Raw genomic sequence first — 17,755 nt, 5'->3', positions numbered from 1 at the left:
TTAAAGTGACAGTATATCAGTAATCATGATCACGTGACAAGCATTGTGCGCACCTTTTCAATGAACATAAAGAAAGGCTTAACCACAGTCTAATCTAATACAAGAAATTGGACTTGGTTTCAATATTAACGATAATAAAATAACTGTTTGTTTTTCTTTTTTCTTTTCAATTATAAACATTGTTTAAAAAAAGATCTCTGTAAAATACCGTCAATTTGTTCATGGTTTAAGTCATATGCCCATGCTTGTAAGGGTATGTCTATACAATGTGCATATACAATCCTTTGCTTGTGTTTTAATACGTGATTCATGGTACTTGATTAAAAGCAGAAGTAATAAAATATATAAATATTATTTCAGTAAAAGTGCAATGTGCAAATACACCCAATGTGATTAAAAAAAGTTTAAAATCTATAAATTCGAACAGTTAATTGTTATTGTGAGAGATTAGATTCATTAGGTAAATTGGACCCCGTAATGATGCACATTTGTATGTAGCTTGGGCCTGTGTATAATGATTTAGCAAGCAAATGTGTTCTGTAAATAGGGGGTAGGATACTGTCACTGTTGCAGATTTGATGATCTTGCAAAAATCATTGGATTATGTAGGTAAAATACCCAGGTTTATGTTACCCTCATATAACAATCTTGTAGCAATTATTTCTCTATGTGGGTAACTGTGATATCTCGTTAAGACAATCAATTTATTATATGTATATTACAATCTTCTGTGCATGAACGAATAATTAGATCGGACATGCAGATGAACTGACTGCACCAATAAAGTGCGTGAGTGTCAGTGCAAAAGAGTGTGCAAAATATTCGCCAATAAATAGTTAAAAAGGAAAATAAGACCTTTTGAATTATATCTATTGACCTATCTATATAATATTACATTCTGATAGGTGCCACTGAAGATGACTATATTCTAATAGCTTGCATACCATGAAGATAAAATCATCAAGCATAGGTAAAAGCATATAAAAAAAAATGGATAAATATTAAAATATCATTTTTAAATATATATACATATAGAATTTGAATAAAACCTGATATTACCAATGATTAAAATTCAACGATTAACAGTTTATACAGTATGTTAAAACATTTTTGACAAGATCTACCCAGTGTATGTATTTTGTTGTAATGCTCTCTCTATTAAATCATCAGATTTTGCTAAATCACCTTATACTAGGCATGTGTATAGATCTTCTGTAGCATTAAGCCCAGCAGGGTACTTAGTGTCCATTTGCAAAATATACCGTGTTTCTAGTTTTCTTAGTTTGTTCTCGCGGTCACCACCTCTCCTGTTGGGTGCTATTGAGTCAATGACAAAATATTGGAGGAGGTGGTTGTCAGATTTGTGTTTTTCTCTGAAGTGTCTTGCAACGGGGTATGTGTTGTCCTGATTGGTGATAGCCCTTAGATGTTGTAGGATACGTTTAAACACAGGTAATTTCGTGCTGCCAATATATTGCAGGTTGCACGGACATGTAAGGACATATACAGCATATTCTGTTTTACATGTTAAAAATTTAGTGATCTTGTGGTTGTAATCACTAAAAGGGGTTCTGTATGTACTGGTGTTTACTCCCTGGTTACATGCCTTACATGTTTTGCATCTAAAGAACCCTTTGACTGTTTGCATCCAACTGCTGTTACTAATCACTTCAGGACTGGTGTGCACTAATGTGTCTCTCATTGAGGGTGATTTGCTGTAAGTAATGGACACCCTCTGCGGTAGCAGGGGTCCTATTACTGGGTCACTAAGAGCCAATGGCCAGTTTCTTTGTAAGATTTTGTTGAGACTCTTGTGTTGTTGACTGTATTGTATTATTAGTCTGAATTCCTCTTTGGCATGTGTGTTAGCCATAGTGTCCTGAGATACATAGGTGGAGTTAACTTCTCTAGTGTTGTTAACCTGTGTCTTATCCACTTTTTTATCCTTGATAGCTTCCTCCCTAGTGCAGGCCATGGACTTTTTTATGGCATTGTCTATGATACACATCTTGTAGCCCCGTTGCAAGAAACGATTTTTACTCTCCTTCTGTGCTGCTTCTAAGTCAAGATCCTTGCTACAGATGCGCCTTATACGCAGCATCTCCCCGTAGGGAATACTATTGATAAGGTGCTTTGGGTGTGCGCTTGTGGCATGCAAGGTAGAATTGCCCGCTGTCTTCTTTCTGAATAGTCGTGTTTCTATTTTATTGTTGCAGATATACACTTGGGTGTCAAGGAATTCAATTTGGGATGGGCTAATGGTGGCTGTAAAGTGTAAATTCAGATTATTTATATTAATATTCTGTATGAATTCATTGGCCTGCTGTACTGATCCACACCATACTACAAATAGGTCATCTATGAATCTAAGCCAGATGACCACATTGTTCCTGATATATTCCCCATATTGATCTCTGAGGACCAGCTCCTCCCATTGGCCCATATGCAAACATGCATAGCTCGGTGAGAAGCTGGCCCCCATCGCTACTCCCCTGGTTTGCTGATACAACTGACTGTTGAACATGAAAGTATTGTTATGTAAACAGAATTCAATCATTTCTATTAACATTTTATTATGTTCAAGGTGTTGTGTCGACCTTTGATCTAGGTAGTGTTGTACAGCCAATAGTCCGTCTCCATGATTAATGCTAGTGTATAGCGAGGTTACATCCAATGCTATTAGTAAGTAGTCATTGTGCCATTCCACATTCTTAATCTTTCTCAAAAAGTCACTAGTGTCTTTAACATAGGACGGTAGATTTTGAACATACTCCTGTAGATAATAGTCAATATATCTTGTTGTGTTTTCTGTGAGACTGTCTTTAGCGCTGATGATCGGTCTTCCTGGAGGTTCATAGCAGTTCTTATGGATTTTTGGAATGAAGTAGATGGTTGGTACTGTAGGGTTATCATTCTTTAGAAATTTGAGTTCATCATTACTGATAAGTTTTGCAATGTTCCATCTAATTAATTTATGATGAAAGTCTTTTTGCGCAATTTTCATATTGCCCACAGTAATCCTTGTGTAGCAGGTGCGATCGTTTAGTTGTTTGTACGCTTCCTTGTTGTACATAGTGATTGGCCAAATTACAATGTTGCCTCCCTTGTCGCTGTTGCGAATGACAATATCCTTATTCTTCTGTAATTTTGATGTTAGTAACCGATACTGCTGATTGATTTTACTTTCATGTCTGGTTTTAGATTGTATTTTTCTATGCAGTTCTTTGATCTGTGTGGTTACTGTTTTGTGGAATATGTCGATTGAATCACGCACCATTATTGGGTTGAACGAGGATTTGGGCTTGAATGGGCTTGCTCCTAATGTTTGCTTCGTAGGATTACTCTCGTTGTTTAGATCTTGAAGCACTTGAAAAATTGGTACATCGGATTGGGTCAAAGCCGGTGCAACCTGTCGGATTTCCTCTTGGGAAGTTTGCTTGTGAGTTGTTTGATTAGCTGTGTTGTTAATAAAGTACTTTTTCAATTTCAATTTTCGTATTCCTTTATACACATCCAGTCTTGTCATAGCATAGTCAAAATTCCTTAGTGGAGCATAAGAGAGGCCAAGTTTCAATATATTTGTTTCTTGTTCCGTTAGTACAACATTAGATAGATTGATGATAGTGTTTTCAGTATGTTCATCTATTGTTGTTTGTTCCTCCAATATCCTCGCCCTCTCCTTCTTATTGGTCTTTGCTCGTTTATTGCAGGCTTTGCGCCTTTGCCGCCGCTTGTAGTTGGAGGTGCTTGGCTTGTTTGAGGTCTTGGGCGCAGAGTTTGTCTGCGTTCCTGACATAAAAAATTGAGCTCTTCCCCCGGGGAAGGTTTGGGGTTAGATCCCCCTGATATGGGGTTACGCATCTCAGATTCTGATTCGCTGCTTCCTACTGAGCTGATATCAGATTGAGGGATATTGGTTCTTGGATTTTCCTGACCCTCCTTTTGTTTGGCCAATATTGGTGTTGCGTCTATATTACGGAACTTCGACCTTCTCAGGGCGTCATAACGTTTGGCGAAAGTGAAGATTTGGCCCATCTCATAATCTGTTCTGTCTCTTTGAAATTTGAATGCTTTCCTTGTTTTAATTTTTTCCTCTTCTTTCTGTAACCGTGTCATTATTTCGTTCCTGAGCTTGTTCTGTTCATCTTTGTTTTCTTGTTTATCTAACTCCTCGTTGATTTCTTCTATTTCACTTAGGAGCTTAGCTCTGTCGATGTCAGCATATTTTATTAATATAAGGGTCATCTTTCTCGAGGATTCAAGGTTGCATTCTGCCCATTCTTTCATTAATTCAGGGTTTGGGTCATCGTAACTTGGTGCCATTAAAATACGTAAACCCCTGGGTATCCTGTTTACTTCGATATATCCCTGTAATGATTTGGATTCCCACCACTTGCTCATCTCGGATTTCATTTTTTTCTCCAATTTCCTAAATAAGTCTCTCACTGAACTGTTTGTGTCTATTGTTGCCGGTATAGATCCGGTTGTGTTGTTGGCACTCGGGAGGGTGTCAGAGAACATTCCTGTTGCTGCCGCTTCCCGTGCTCTAGCCATGTCAGCCGACATCGTGGAATTTAATATAGTGTTTAACCTTCAGTTACTGCAAATTTCAAATTCACTGCGTTTCCTGAAGTGTTGCACTCCTTCTAACCCCACAATACCCGTTAATGCGCCTACCTGCTATCCTCCGTAGCCCCGGGTCCTCCGACTCGGTACTTACTGGATTCGTGCAGATTTCCGGCTGTTTCAGGGTTGTGGGGGGTCCGACGGTCGGTATCCTTTGCGGGATGCAGAAAGGCTTCCAGGTTGCCCCGGAAGTGAAGTCTCACTGTTGCGCTGACCTTGCAAGAAGGGGGTTTGTGAATGGTCGTGTAAGACAAGAAAACGACCAATAATATCTTGAATACTCCTCCGCTGTCCTTCGTTCAACGGCAATCCCCAAGGATGGACACAAACCCAAAACTGTGTGCAAAATTATTCCGTCTTTATTCCAGATGTCGCCATAACGCGTTTCGGCTCGCCTGAGCCTTGATCACATGACAATGGCATCGAGATATTGCACGCCTTTTAAAGTGACAGTATATCAGTAATCATGATCACGTGACAAGCATTGTGCGCACCTTTATATATATATATTCACTGAAAAAACCAAAGGTTTCAAAAACGTTATAGTTAGGAATTAGCATTTAAAAAACCTTGCAAATTCAATGAAAAAACCATAGGTTTCACACATGTTATAGTTAGCTGGACATTTCACTCGTGAAAAACCAATGAAATTCCCCCGTTATAGTTAGTTCAGCTAACTATAACTCGCGCACCCGCAATCCACTGCTGATGACGTCACATATTACATCACTCATGACATGGTCAGTGACATCACTCATGACATCACTGATGACATCTCAAATGACATCACTGATGACATCACTGATGACATCATCCTTGTGATTGAGTAGCAGACCTCCTCTCACCCTAATATAACCTTTGATACACACATTCAAAATTAGAAACTACAATGTTCAAAATAATGGACATACCAATACCAGTTACAACAACCAATTCAATAATTCAAAGATCCACATACAAATCCACTCATTCACCAACAGTCCTATACAGTCACTCATACATGTACTCACTCATCATATGTACTCATACACCTATACAGCCTGTTACATAATGTCACTCATCCATAGAGTTACTCACACACATAGTCACTCATGCTAATAAAGATTTAAACATACAATTATATGCATATACAGTTATACACACACCACCACACTTACTTATACGGAAACTTACACATACTTAGTCTTTTAAACAGTCACTTATAGAAAAACATACTTATTCATACAGGAACTCTTTCAATCTCTTACTCTCACATATACTCAATTAAAAACACCAATAATCACATATACTACTATAAAACATATGAAGTTACTCATAGAGACACTATTGACACAGTCATTCACTCACTAACACACCCACACACACACTCATCCACCCATACAGTCCTGCACACATGCTGTCTTCAACACATACAAACAGTGAGTCACTCATTCATGCACCTATGCACTACGTAATACCCCCCACCGAACCATGCCGACACTCAGACTGATACTCAAAAAACCAACTAATAACCTATATAGACACCCATGTAGCTACTCACCAACTCATGCAGCCACCTATACACAAAGTGAGAGACTGATACAGATATTTACAGACTTAAACATTACTCACAAAGCCATGTATTCACTATGATACACTGAATCAGTCACATAATTATTTTTTCATAAAAAAATCATCCATTTAGACATTTATATACCCATTTATTCTTCCATCGACCTTGAGATATACATATATAAAACATATTTAATTTGAAGAAAAACACACATACACTAGATGATGTCATCAGTGATGTCATCAGTGATGTCATTTGAGATGTCATCAGTGATGTCATGAGTGATGTCACTGACCATGTCATGAGTGATGTAATATGTGACGTTATCAGCAGTGGATTGCGGGTGCGCGAGTTATAGTTAGCTGAACTAACTATAACGGGGGAATTTCATTGGTTTTTCACGAGTGAAATGTCCAGCTAACTATAACATGTGTGAAACCTATGGTTTTTTCATTGAATTTGCAAGGTTTTTTAAATGCTAATTCCTAACTATAACGTTTTTGAAACCTTTGGTTTTTTCAGTGAATTTGCAAGGTTTTTTAAATGCTAATTCCTAACTATAACGTTTTTGAAACCTTTGGTTTTTTCAGTGAATTTGTACGGTTTTTTATATGCTAATTTTTGTATTATTTAATTAATGGTATTTATTTTTTAATAAAAATAAAATTCCTATATATTCATTTATATATTATCTGTATCTTTTTTTTTTTTTTTTTTTTTTTTAAATTTCAATTAGGATAATTTTTTTTTTATTATTAATTTTTTTAATTATTTTTTGTCCACTTTTTTTTTTTATATAAATTCTTGGGGTGCGCGCTCTGAGCACGCTCCTAGTACTATTTCGTAAGTTTTTTATGAATTCCGTCGTACGTTATTTACGTACACAAATATACGCCATAGTGCGCGCTGGGAGCGCGCACCCAGTACGTATGTGTGCGTACGTACGTACGCATGCGTGCATGCGTCCTACGCGCTCTACGCGGTTTACTTCCGCATACGCTAAAATTACGCGCAATAACGGTCGCGTATACGCGTGTTCAACGTATGCGCGCTAGGTACGCGCATATGACGTATGCACATGCGCTCTTACGCGTTCGCGAATACGTAATCACGAGGTGCGCGCTCGGAGCTTGCGCAGTGCGCGCACCTCGGGTTTATGCATAATAAAACAATATTTCTTATTGGTTATCATTACTTTCAGTTTCTAATTGTTTCAACACCACACCCAATCCCCTCATGGCAAGTCATGTGATCAAGAATCATCACTTTTGATTGGTTTGAAGTACTTTCAGTTCCAGATTCTTCCCAAACCACACCTACTCCCCTCATTATTAGTTCTGATTCCTTTGGAGAAGGAGCTATTCTGTTGTTGAGAGACAATGGCTGAACAGCAACCAACTTCAGACAGTGACCAGGACACTCTTGAGAGGCAGAGGAACAGGAAGCAGAAAGACAGCTTTATATGGCAGTTTTTCACTTTTCCAGAAGGTCTGAAAAAGGTAAATGCACCGAAAGTTACATGTGTACTTTGTAATAAAGTCTTATCTCGTGGGAATCCTAACAAGAAATATTCTTTTAGCATTCACACTATGTTGAGACATGTTAACAAAATGCATCCAGTAACTTTTCGTCGAGCTTCTGGAGAAAACCCTCCACCTGCTCAGCCGACGACATCAGCAGCAGCTCAGCCGAGCACATCTTCGGCAGCTCAGGGGAGCACTTCAGCTGCGATGGTGCCTTCACCTGTTTCTACACCTCTTGTTGGTCAACCTTGTTTGGCGAGGTTGTCTACACGGTGCACTGATTGCGGTTCTCTTATTTCTGTGGGGGAGACCAGTCTTGATCTCCTTCAGAGAAAATTTGATGCGCATCCGTGCACTAGGCCATAGATGTTTTTTCTTTTTTTGCGTTTTTCTTTTCCTGTTTCCCTCCATTAACTCAAGGGCTCTTTTAAGAGCCACTTATAAACTAAACCCCCCAAATTGTTTTTTTGAGATATTTTTTTTTGAAATTTTTTTGAGGTGAGCGCACCCTGCGCGCACCCAAGGTTTTTAAAAATTTTTTTTTTTTTTTTTTTAAATTAATATACAAAAAGAGGTGAAGAAATGGAACCACACAGAGTCATGCCATCATTTTGAGCACATAACACAGGCTGCCCCTTTCATGGGCTGCATTTCTTTCAGAACAACAACTTCACAAATTAAATCTCTGCCCACAATTCCTGTGCGCACACAGACTCATGCTATGTTTTTTTGAACAAAACAGTGTCCCTGAATAGTACCAAATTACTGTTACAGCCTGATACATTTCCCTTATTATTTACAGAAGCAGAAAACAGCACATTTCCTAACAGCTCCTTAAGACCATGTCCATATGTTACAGAGTGAGTGAATAAGCAAGATCAATTTAAATGAGGCCTTGGTGACGTTGAATGTGTTTGCATTACACAGTGCTATCTGAAACAGCACACAGAGCTGTGTACTACACATGAGAGTGTTGGAGAAGCTGCTGCGTGTGTGCCAAGAGTGTGTTTCTGAACACTGTGGATTGTCTGGTGCTTGACAGATGAGCAAAGAGACTTCCAGAACTGCATGAAGACTGCAGGGATGTATGTAACAGTGCATGTGTGCTAAGGGATAATTTGTGTAAACACAACAGGCTGCCCCTTCCATGGGACTGCATTTCTTACTGAACAACATCTTCACAAATTAAATCTCTGCCCACAATTCCTGTGTGCACACAGAGTCATGCCATCATTTTAGGCACATAACACAGGCTGCCCCTTTCATGGGACTGCATTTCTTACTGAACAACATCTTCACAAATTAAATCTCTGCCCACAATTTCTGTGCGCACACAGACTCATGCTATGTTTTTTGGAACAAAACAGTGTCTCTGAATAGTACCAAATTACTGTTACAGCCTGATACATTTCCCTTATTATTTACAGAAGCAGAAAACAGCACATTTCCTAACAGCTCCTTAAGACCATGTCCATATGTTACAGAGTGAGTGATTAAACAAGATCAATTTAAATGAGGCCTTGGTGACGTTGAATGTGTTTGCATTACACAGTGCTATCTGAAACAGCACACAGAGCTGTGTACTACACATGAGTGTTGGAGAAGCTGCTGCGTGTGTGCCAAGAGTGTGTTTCTGAACACTGTGGATTGTCTGGTGCTTGACAGATGAGCAAAGAGACTTCCAGAACTGCATGAAGACTGCAGGGATGTATGTAACAGTGCATGTGTGCATGCTTTTTTCAAATGTGCTGCCATTTTCCTCTCTTTTTTTTCAAAGTGATTTCTGCTAAATGCTAACCATCACAATTAAAAAGAAGCTGTCCTTTTCTTTCAACTGCAAGTCTTACTTTTCAACAGCAACACAAATTAAATCTCTGCCCACAATTCTTCTCTGCACACAGACTCATGGTTTGATGGTAGTCACAAAACAGTATTCCTCATTGTTACCAGTACACATTATCTTATGTTGAAAACATACTCCATAATATTTTACATATTCAAAACAGTTAAATATCTTGCAAAACTGAAAATGTAAATCACAACTGTAAACAAATAATCATATTTTTTTTTTATATATCAAAATTAACCACAAACACCCCCTCTCAAACTCATAACTCACCTTTAAAATTAGTTAGTTGTGAAAGAAATGTAGCAGTCACACAGCAGTTTATCAGACCAGAATCACTGAGCTCCACACCTCTCTCCTCTCAGCAGAACCAGTTAATGGCACAGGTTCCCTCTCTTTTTTCACACATATACATGTTAAATTTCAATCTCAGTACTTCCCACATTTTTTCAAATGAAATCACACATTTCTATTGGATGAAAACTTCAACCCCTTTCCAAATGTACCCTTCCCCCAACTTAACTTCTGCCTGCTACCATAGCAACAGGTCATAGAACACAGGTGTGAGCAGAGAGGTCAGAAGTTCAACAGACAATGTTTCATTTCCAAAGAGCAAGAGTGCTTGACTTTTCAAACCTAACAGCAAATCCAAACTAATGTTCTTTTTTCACACTTTTTTCTGAACCAATGCAATACATGCTTTTTAAAATTTAAACATACAGCCTAGTTTTTAGTGTAGAATGGTTTGAAACAGCCAATGAGTTCTTTTTATAAAAAAAGTATGTGTGCCTCCATTTCCAAACTGTCTTTCATTTCTTTTTGCCATTCTACTGAAAGACACCTCCTGAGTGCATCCAGATCTCCTTTGGAGATGTTCACAGTGTGGATTGTAGGACACAGCTATGTCTTCTGGAGTGAAAAATTTGCAGAAAAAAGAGGTATGGTGAGAGACCTTGCTTTGCCAAATGTAGACATTAAATGGATTGGTCAGAGAGGGTTAAAGTGGCACCAATTAATGCCTTTGGTGAAAACCTTTCTACATCTCCCACAGCCTAACCTTATTATTGTGCACTGTGGTGGAAATGACCTAGGCACTTTAACTGGGGTAGGTCTGGAAATGCTTATTAAGGACACCTTTGTGCAATTGATGACGCTTTTTCCACAAACTGCCTTCGTATATTCTAACATATGCCAAAGGCAAAAGTGGAACTGGTCCAACCAATTTTGTCCGCAGATTGACAAAGCAAGGAAGCACGTCAACAAATCTATTTCTGCTTTCCTCAGAGACTATGGTATGGGTTCTATATACCACAACAACTTGCGTTACAACATGCAAGACATTTATAGAGGAGATGGTGTACACTTTACTGATGAAGGCAACAGAGTCTTCCTCTTGAACTTTAGACTCTGCATCGGTACTTACTTGTAGGTACCAAAAACCAAACAATAAACACAAGGGCTCTTTTTAGAGCCACCTTATATCTAAACACTTAAATGCGATTTTTTTTTGATTTTTTTAATAAAGTTTTTTTTCGGGTGCGCGCTGGGTGCGCGCACTCGGCGATATTTTTTAACAAAATATAAATCTTTTTTTTTGCCCTACAAGGTCCTACTGTGACCCCCTTACAATGCCTACTGGGTTAATTTCTCCCCACTCTGCCCCCTTTTCAAGTTCTCCCCCTTTGTTTATCACCCCCTCTTTATGCATAGACAAAATGGCGGCCGCCGCTTCCTGATTTCCACCGATTCGAATGTTTACTAAGATCTAACAACCAATCAGAATTGTGCTCCCGCACGGCAAGGTGCGCGCACCCAGCGCGCACGCTGCGCGCTTACAGATATATATATTGATTTAAATACTATTTTCTCAGGAAATACTGAACAGATTTACACCAGACCTGCAAAAGGCACTTCATGGACCTTATGGCTACCTCTCTGCCAAATTTCACATAATTCTGTTCAGCCGTTCGGGCTGTAGCTGTGTCTAAAGGTCCTATGGAAAAATGCATGGGGAAAACGCGTTTTGGGACCCCCCTTTTTTCTCGGCCCCCGCTTGCCGAATCACCCCGAGACTTTCAGGGTAGGAGCGGAGCGTAGCGCCCCACCTATTTTGAAAATTTTGCGAGGATTCGTGGACCGGCGCCAAAGTTATTCAAAATAGAATGTTGCGGATTTCCTATGGAAACGTGGTCCTAACTATAACTACCTACTGGCGACCGCCAGTAGGTAATATATATATATATATATATATATGTATATATATATATATATATATATATATATATATATATATATATATATATACATATAAAGCATTCTTAAACTTTTTAGAAACACTCACACTCACTGGATGATGCCATCAGCGATGTCTTTTTTTTTTACAACAAATTTTATTCGGCTGTTCCAGTGAGATTTGGGGTGTAGCCCTACAAATACCTGTGAGAAGTAAAATAAATCTAACTAAGTGGCATGGCAGCGGTATTGAGTGGACACAGCAACCCACTGTGGCTCAGAAAACGAAATAAGGAGATTGGCGGCGGCATCTACTTCAGGTCTACAAACTCGCCAAAGACTTCGTCTACCAGAGTGCAGCGACTGCACACGCCCACTGGGCGGGACTTCATGCTACAAGTAAGAACTTGCCAGCTGCTCCCCCTCATTGCCATCCCGTGAACAAGGACGTGACGAAGCCCTAAACGCGTTGGGAAAGTGATGGCTTAATCCCTGCTGCACCTACCGTGCTGCTGATCAATGCCGCCTTGCAGAATAAAGTTTTCAAACACGCTGTGAGCGGGCCTCCAAGTGTTGGGTTCTTGCATATGGAACATTTAGCGGCCGCCCAGGTCGCAGAGAGCCCCTCCCTGCAAACGAGCGGGTCCTGCACCACCACGTGCGCGGAGCAATAAGGAACACTGTGTTGTCCTGTGAGGTAACTAAGTGGCATGGCAGCAGTACTGAGTGGACACAACAACCCACTGTGGCTCAGAAAACGAAATTAGGAGATTGGCGGCGGCATCTACTTCAGGTCTACAAACTCGCCAAAGACTTCGACTACCAGAGTGCAGCGAGTGTACACGCCCACTGGGCGGGACTTCATGCTACAAGTAAGAACTTGCCAGCTGCTCCCCCTCATTGCCATCCCGTAAACAAGGGCGTGACGAAGCACAAAACGCGTTGGGAAAGTGATGGCTTAATCCCTGCTGTACCTACCGTGCTGCTGATCAAAACCGCCTTGCAGAATAAAGTTTTCAAACACGCTGTGAGCAGACCTCCAAGTGTTGGGTTCTTGCATATGGAATATTTAGCGGCTGTCCAGGTCGCGGAGTGCCCCTCCCTGCAGACGAGCGTGTCCTGCACCGCCACGAGCGCGGAGCAATAAGGAACACTGTGTTGTCCTTTGAGGTAACTAAGTGGCATGGCAGCGCTATCGAGTGGACACAACAACCCACTGTGGCACAGAAAATGAAATTAGGAGATTGGCGGCGGCATCTACTTCAGGTCTACAAAGACTTCAACCACCAGAGTGCAGCGAGTGCACACACCCACTGGGCGGGACTTCATGCTACAAGTAAGAACTTGCCAGCTGCTCCCCCTCACTGCCATCCTGTGAACAAGGGCGTGACGAAGCCCAAAACGCATTGGGAAAGTGATGGCTTAATCCCTGCTGTACCTAACGTGCTGCTGATCAATGCCGCCTTGCAGCTAGTTTTCAAACACGCTGTGAGCGGGCCTCCAAGTGTTGGGTTCTTGCATATGGAATATATATATATATATATATAAAAAAAAAGCATTCTTAAACTTTTTAGAAACACTCACACTCACTGGATGATGTTATCAGTGATGTCATCAGTAATGTCTTTTTTTTTAAGAACAAATTTTATTCGGTTGTTCCAGTGAGATTTGGGCTGTAGCCCTACAAATACCTGTGAGAAGTAAAATAAATCAGGAGTACCGACATTTTTAAACAATTGCAATGCTTGCGAAACATACAGGTGATACAACATAAACAAAATGCAGACTGCGCTAAATCCTAGTAATTGTACAAGAGATACATTCGTAGAGTGACGGGCTATTGCATAATATGTAACGAGCTGGTCAGCGGATGTATGCATAGGTAGTGATTCCTGTCAGGGGTCAAAGATTGGTAGGGGAAAAGATCAATCCTACGATACGTCGCCCATCGAGTCCAAATTCTTTCTATGTTTTTGGGGGCAGCCACGGGCCAGAAACACCGCAATCTCCGCACCCATATATCTGCCAAGTTCGTTCTTCCATTTGCCTATAGTCGGGGGAGAAGTTCCTTTCCACATCTGGGTAATATCGTGCTTGGCAATAGTGAGGGCTAAGAAGAGCAGATGTTGTTTGTACTTATTTCCCCCAATTTTGTCTGTACTGTGCAAAAGGAAGAGTCGTGGGTTAAGTGAGAGTTCCCATGATAATACATAGCTTAAACATGACGATACCCTGCACCAAAAGGTCTGCAACACAGTGCAGCTCCAGACTGTGTGCAAAAAGGTCCCATCCTCCCTCTCAGATCGTAAGCATATAGGGGTTTGTATAACACTCATCTTCCAGAGCCTAGCCCGTGTGTAGTATGCGCTGTGTAAATACTTGAACTGTATAAGACGATATTGTGTAGACACAGCAGTGTCCCGGGGGTTAGCAATGGCCTCAGCCCAGTCGTCGTCCGTCAAGTCAGGGATATCTTCTTGCCACGCTCCTAGTCTTATCAAGCATCGTCCATGTATGAGTCGTCAAGGTTTGATAATTTTGCCTGATTTTATGTAAGCCCAAGTCCCCCATCAGTAGGCGGCCCTTAAGAGGGTGAAACTCCGGTAGCATCTCCAAGGCATGAACCAAGGGGGTCAAAGCATGGCAGAATTGGAGATATTTGTAAAATTGTGTCCTATTGTAGGAGAGTGGAATCTGACTAATGGTTGCCCCCAACTTTTTGCCTGGTATTTAAGTGGTTTTTGACTAGTCTGGCTGGGATCCTGCTATCCAGGACCCCAGCCTATCTGCTTTCTCCCTAAAACTGTTGTGAGTACTCTAGGTACAAACATAATTGGATGCTGGGCATGCCCTACCAGTCCCTTGTAGATGGTACCCTAGGTACCCAGGGCATGGGGCCCCCAGTAGGCCTACCAGGGCTGCAGCACTTGTTGTGCCACCCTGGGACAGCCACCCAAACTGACACCACCAGGCCACTACTGTAGCCTGGGTAAGGTGGTGCTAGCACCCCTTACCGGGATGTAGGTACCCTATGTCCCATACCATACAACACATATACTCTCACAGGTCACCCCTATGGCAGGCCCTGGTAATCCTACAGGGCTGGGTGCTGAGGTATGTGTGAGGGGGGACCCCTACGTGAGTAGGACCTCTCTGCAACCTTCGTAAAATCGTTACTGGGTTGTTTGTAGTGTAGCCATACCATATACTCTTAACCGCATTATAAGTTATTGCGTCATCGCTGTAACTTTGGAATGGCTACACCAAACCATATCGTGTTTGGTGTCAAACATGAAGGAATCATACCCCCAGTCCAGCCATGGGCATGGGGGCACGATTCCCCCTTGCTAGGAGGGTGATATGGGAAAAGCGGTAGAATTTGGAAACCAATTTAAAAGTGCACATGTACCACAAAATGGCTACTGTTCGCCACCTACACGACTCTGGCTGGCTGTTGCTGGGGAAAACCCCAGCCTCGCCATCTGGACAATAGGGCTCCTGTGGCAGGGAGGTGCCAGCACCTCCCCAGACAGGATATGTGGATTGGAACAGGGTGGGTGCACCAAAAGTCCATTCAGAGTTGCACGTAGGCAGCTGCAGAGCCCCCATTCTGCATACACCGCCTGGAACCGGTTCAGGGGCATCCTGCCCCTCGCCCAGGCGGGAAACACACAAAGGGGAGTGGGTGTAGCCACCCTTTCCCGCCTCTACTCTGATTGGTAGGCTCTATTTTGGACCATCCCCTAATCTTGGGGATATATGGGAATAACTTTGCCCTAGAGCGTTAGATTCGTACAGGACTTCACAGAACTGACCTTCGACGAGCTGCTGCCCAGCTGACTGAAGAAATCTCCCTTGGGATAAAGGAGTTATCCCCCTGCTTGGCAGGCACCTAAAAGACTACAAGATACCCGGTTGGAACTTCGTTGCTCTCACGACCTTCGACGCCTTCCAGCAACCTCGAGGTGGGTCTCCAGTGCATCCCAGCGTCCTGTGAGCGTGCCCAGCAAGTCTGAGCACCCTGGACCACGTGGGTGTCGAGATCCCCGCATACCCCGAGACACCGGCCACCTCTTGTCCAGCACACGACCCCGACCAGTGGGGAAGTTGTGCTTTGGCCCATTCTTGAGCCAACCTTCAAGCAGCATTTGTGCCGACCCTCAGCTCCCTGGCCCGCTCCGGTGGCCCGTGGGAGCCCTTTTACGCACTCCATTTTGCTGCCTTGCGCGGTCCCTTGTCTCTCGACTTGTGGGCCCTGACGGAGGACAATCTTCTTTTCTAAGAGTTCCCCTGGTTGCTCCAGGCCTGCTCTACGCTCCCTGCAAAGGAGAGCACCCTCAGACCACGTGGGTCTGCACCAGCAGCTGCTTTGTTCATCTTGCGTGGGTTGCGGTTGCCAATGCTTAGTGGATCCACTCGGGACACTAACACCGCAGCGACCCTCAGCCGACGTGGGACAGTCGCCCTCCAGAAGCTGGCCTTCCTTGAAGCCTCCCGGAGCCCGTGACTGCAGAGCCCAGCTGTACCTTCCACACCTGAAGCACCCGACATCCACGAGCTCCTTCCTGTGAGCTCCCTGGTCACTGTGCTGTGACCCAGACTCTGTCCCCTCTGCTTTCAGGTTCATCTTTGTCTTTTCTTCAACTTCAATCTTCACGACTTCAGCGACACTTCCAGCTAGCAGCAGTTTGGACTCCTTTTCCATAGAAAATCAGCCCGCGACCCGACACCAGAATCGACCTATGCACCCGGCTTCCCTGGGGCAGGTAACAGTGGTACTTCGGTACTTCCGTGGTGGTGGGCTCTCCAAAGCCTTAAGTCTCAAGCCTTAACTTTGTACTGTTGTTAGAAGTGTCCTTAAACCTTAATTATTCAACCGCGACATTCTCCATAGGCTAACATTGCGATCCCGACAGCAACTTCTCGCACTGCACACGCCTCCCGTGGGTCCCCTTCCTCTTAACTGTGGGTGGATTCTTAAGGGGCCAGCGATCCTGAATGCCCTAGGCATTGCCTGTAGAATTGTCGTGGTTCTTATACCACTATTTTAGTATATGGTTTGGTCCCACCCTGGGGCCCATTGATTTCTGTGCTATTTATTGTGTTTAGAAATGCTTGTTTGAATTGTAACTTTGCCACTAGCCACATAAAGTGACTGTGGGATTCTGTCTAGAATAAATACATATATTTTACATATATACCTGTGTGGGCTACTCTTTCATTTGGTTATTCAAGAGGTTATTATGGTAAAACAATAAGCTTAACACTCCTTCAAGACTTAGCCTGAAGGCTGCTCTCCACAGCTACCACTAGGATAGCTTTCTTTAAAGGTTGTCTTAAACCTACCATCAATAGGAGTCGAATTGGACTGGTGCAAGGTGTCCCTATAACTAGGAACAGCATATGCCAGGCCAACTTCTCACATTGGTGTGCAGCGGTTGGATTCAAGCTTGCCATTGTTTTACCAGATAACAAATTGAATTTCTAAAGTGAAAGCCACAAGGTACCAAAGGTACATATAAATTCAAGCTAGAATACAATAAGTTCTACTGAACTTGGAGTTGTGTGTAGAGGGTTTAGCACACCTTGACTACAACTCAAGAGAGGGTTCAGTAGGCCACACTTAGTGTAGGTAGATACATCACTACACTAAACATGTCTTCAGGTGGCACTAAGGCTATGGAAGGACCCCAGAGGGTCCCAGTAGATAAGTATGATAATTTCACCTTTGCAGAGCTCAGGGAAATGTGCACCCTTAGGGGACTGAAGACAGAAAGAGGTGCCAACACAAAACGTCTCAAGGAGATCCTGCTCATAGCAGACTTTATGGAGTCCATAGGATCCAGAGGGACGGACAGAGTGGGTGGGCACCCCTCAGAAGAGGACACTCCCAGAGTGGAATCTGAAGAGGAACAGGAAGAGGATGAAAATCCTGACCTGGAAGAAACAGACCACTCACAGCATGGAGGTGATGGC

This window comes from Triturus cristatus, chromosome 7, assembly GCF_964204655.1.
Source record: "Triturus cristatus chromosome 7, aTriCri1.1, whole genome shotgun sequence".
Classification (NCBI taxonomy): domain Eukaryota; kingdom Metazoa; phylum Chordata; class Amphibia; order Caudata; family Salamandridae; genus Triturus; species Triturus cristatus.
Note: the sequence above shows the minus strand (reverse complement) of the source record.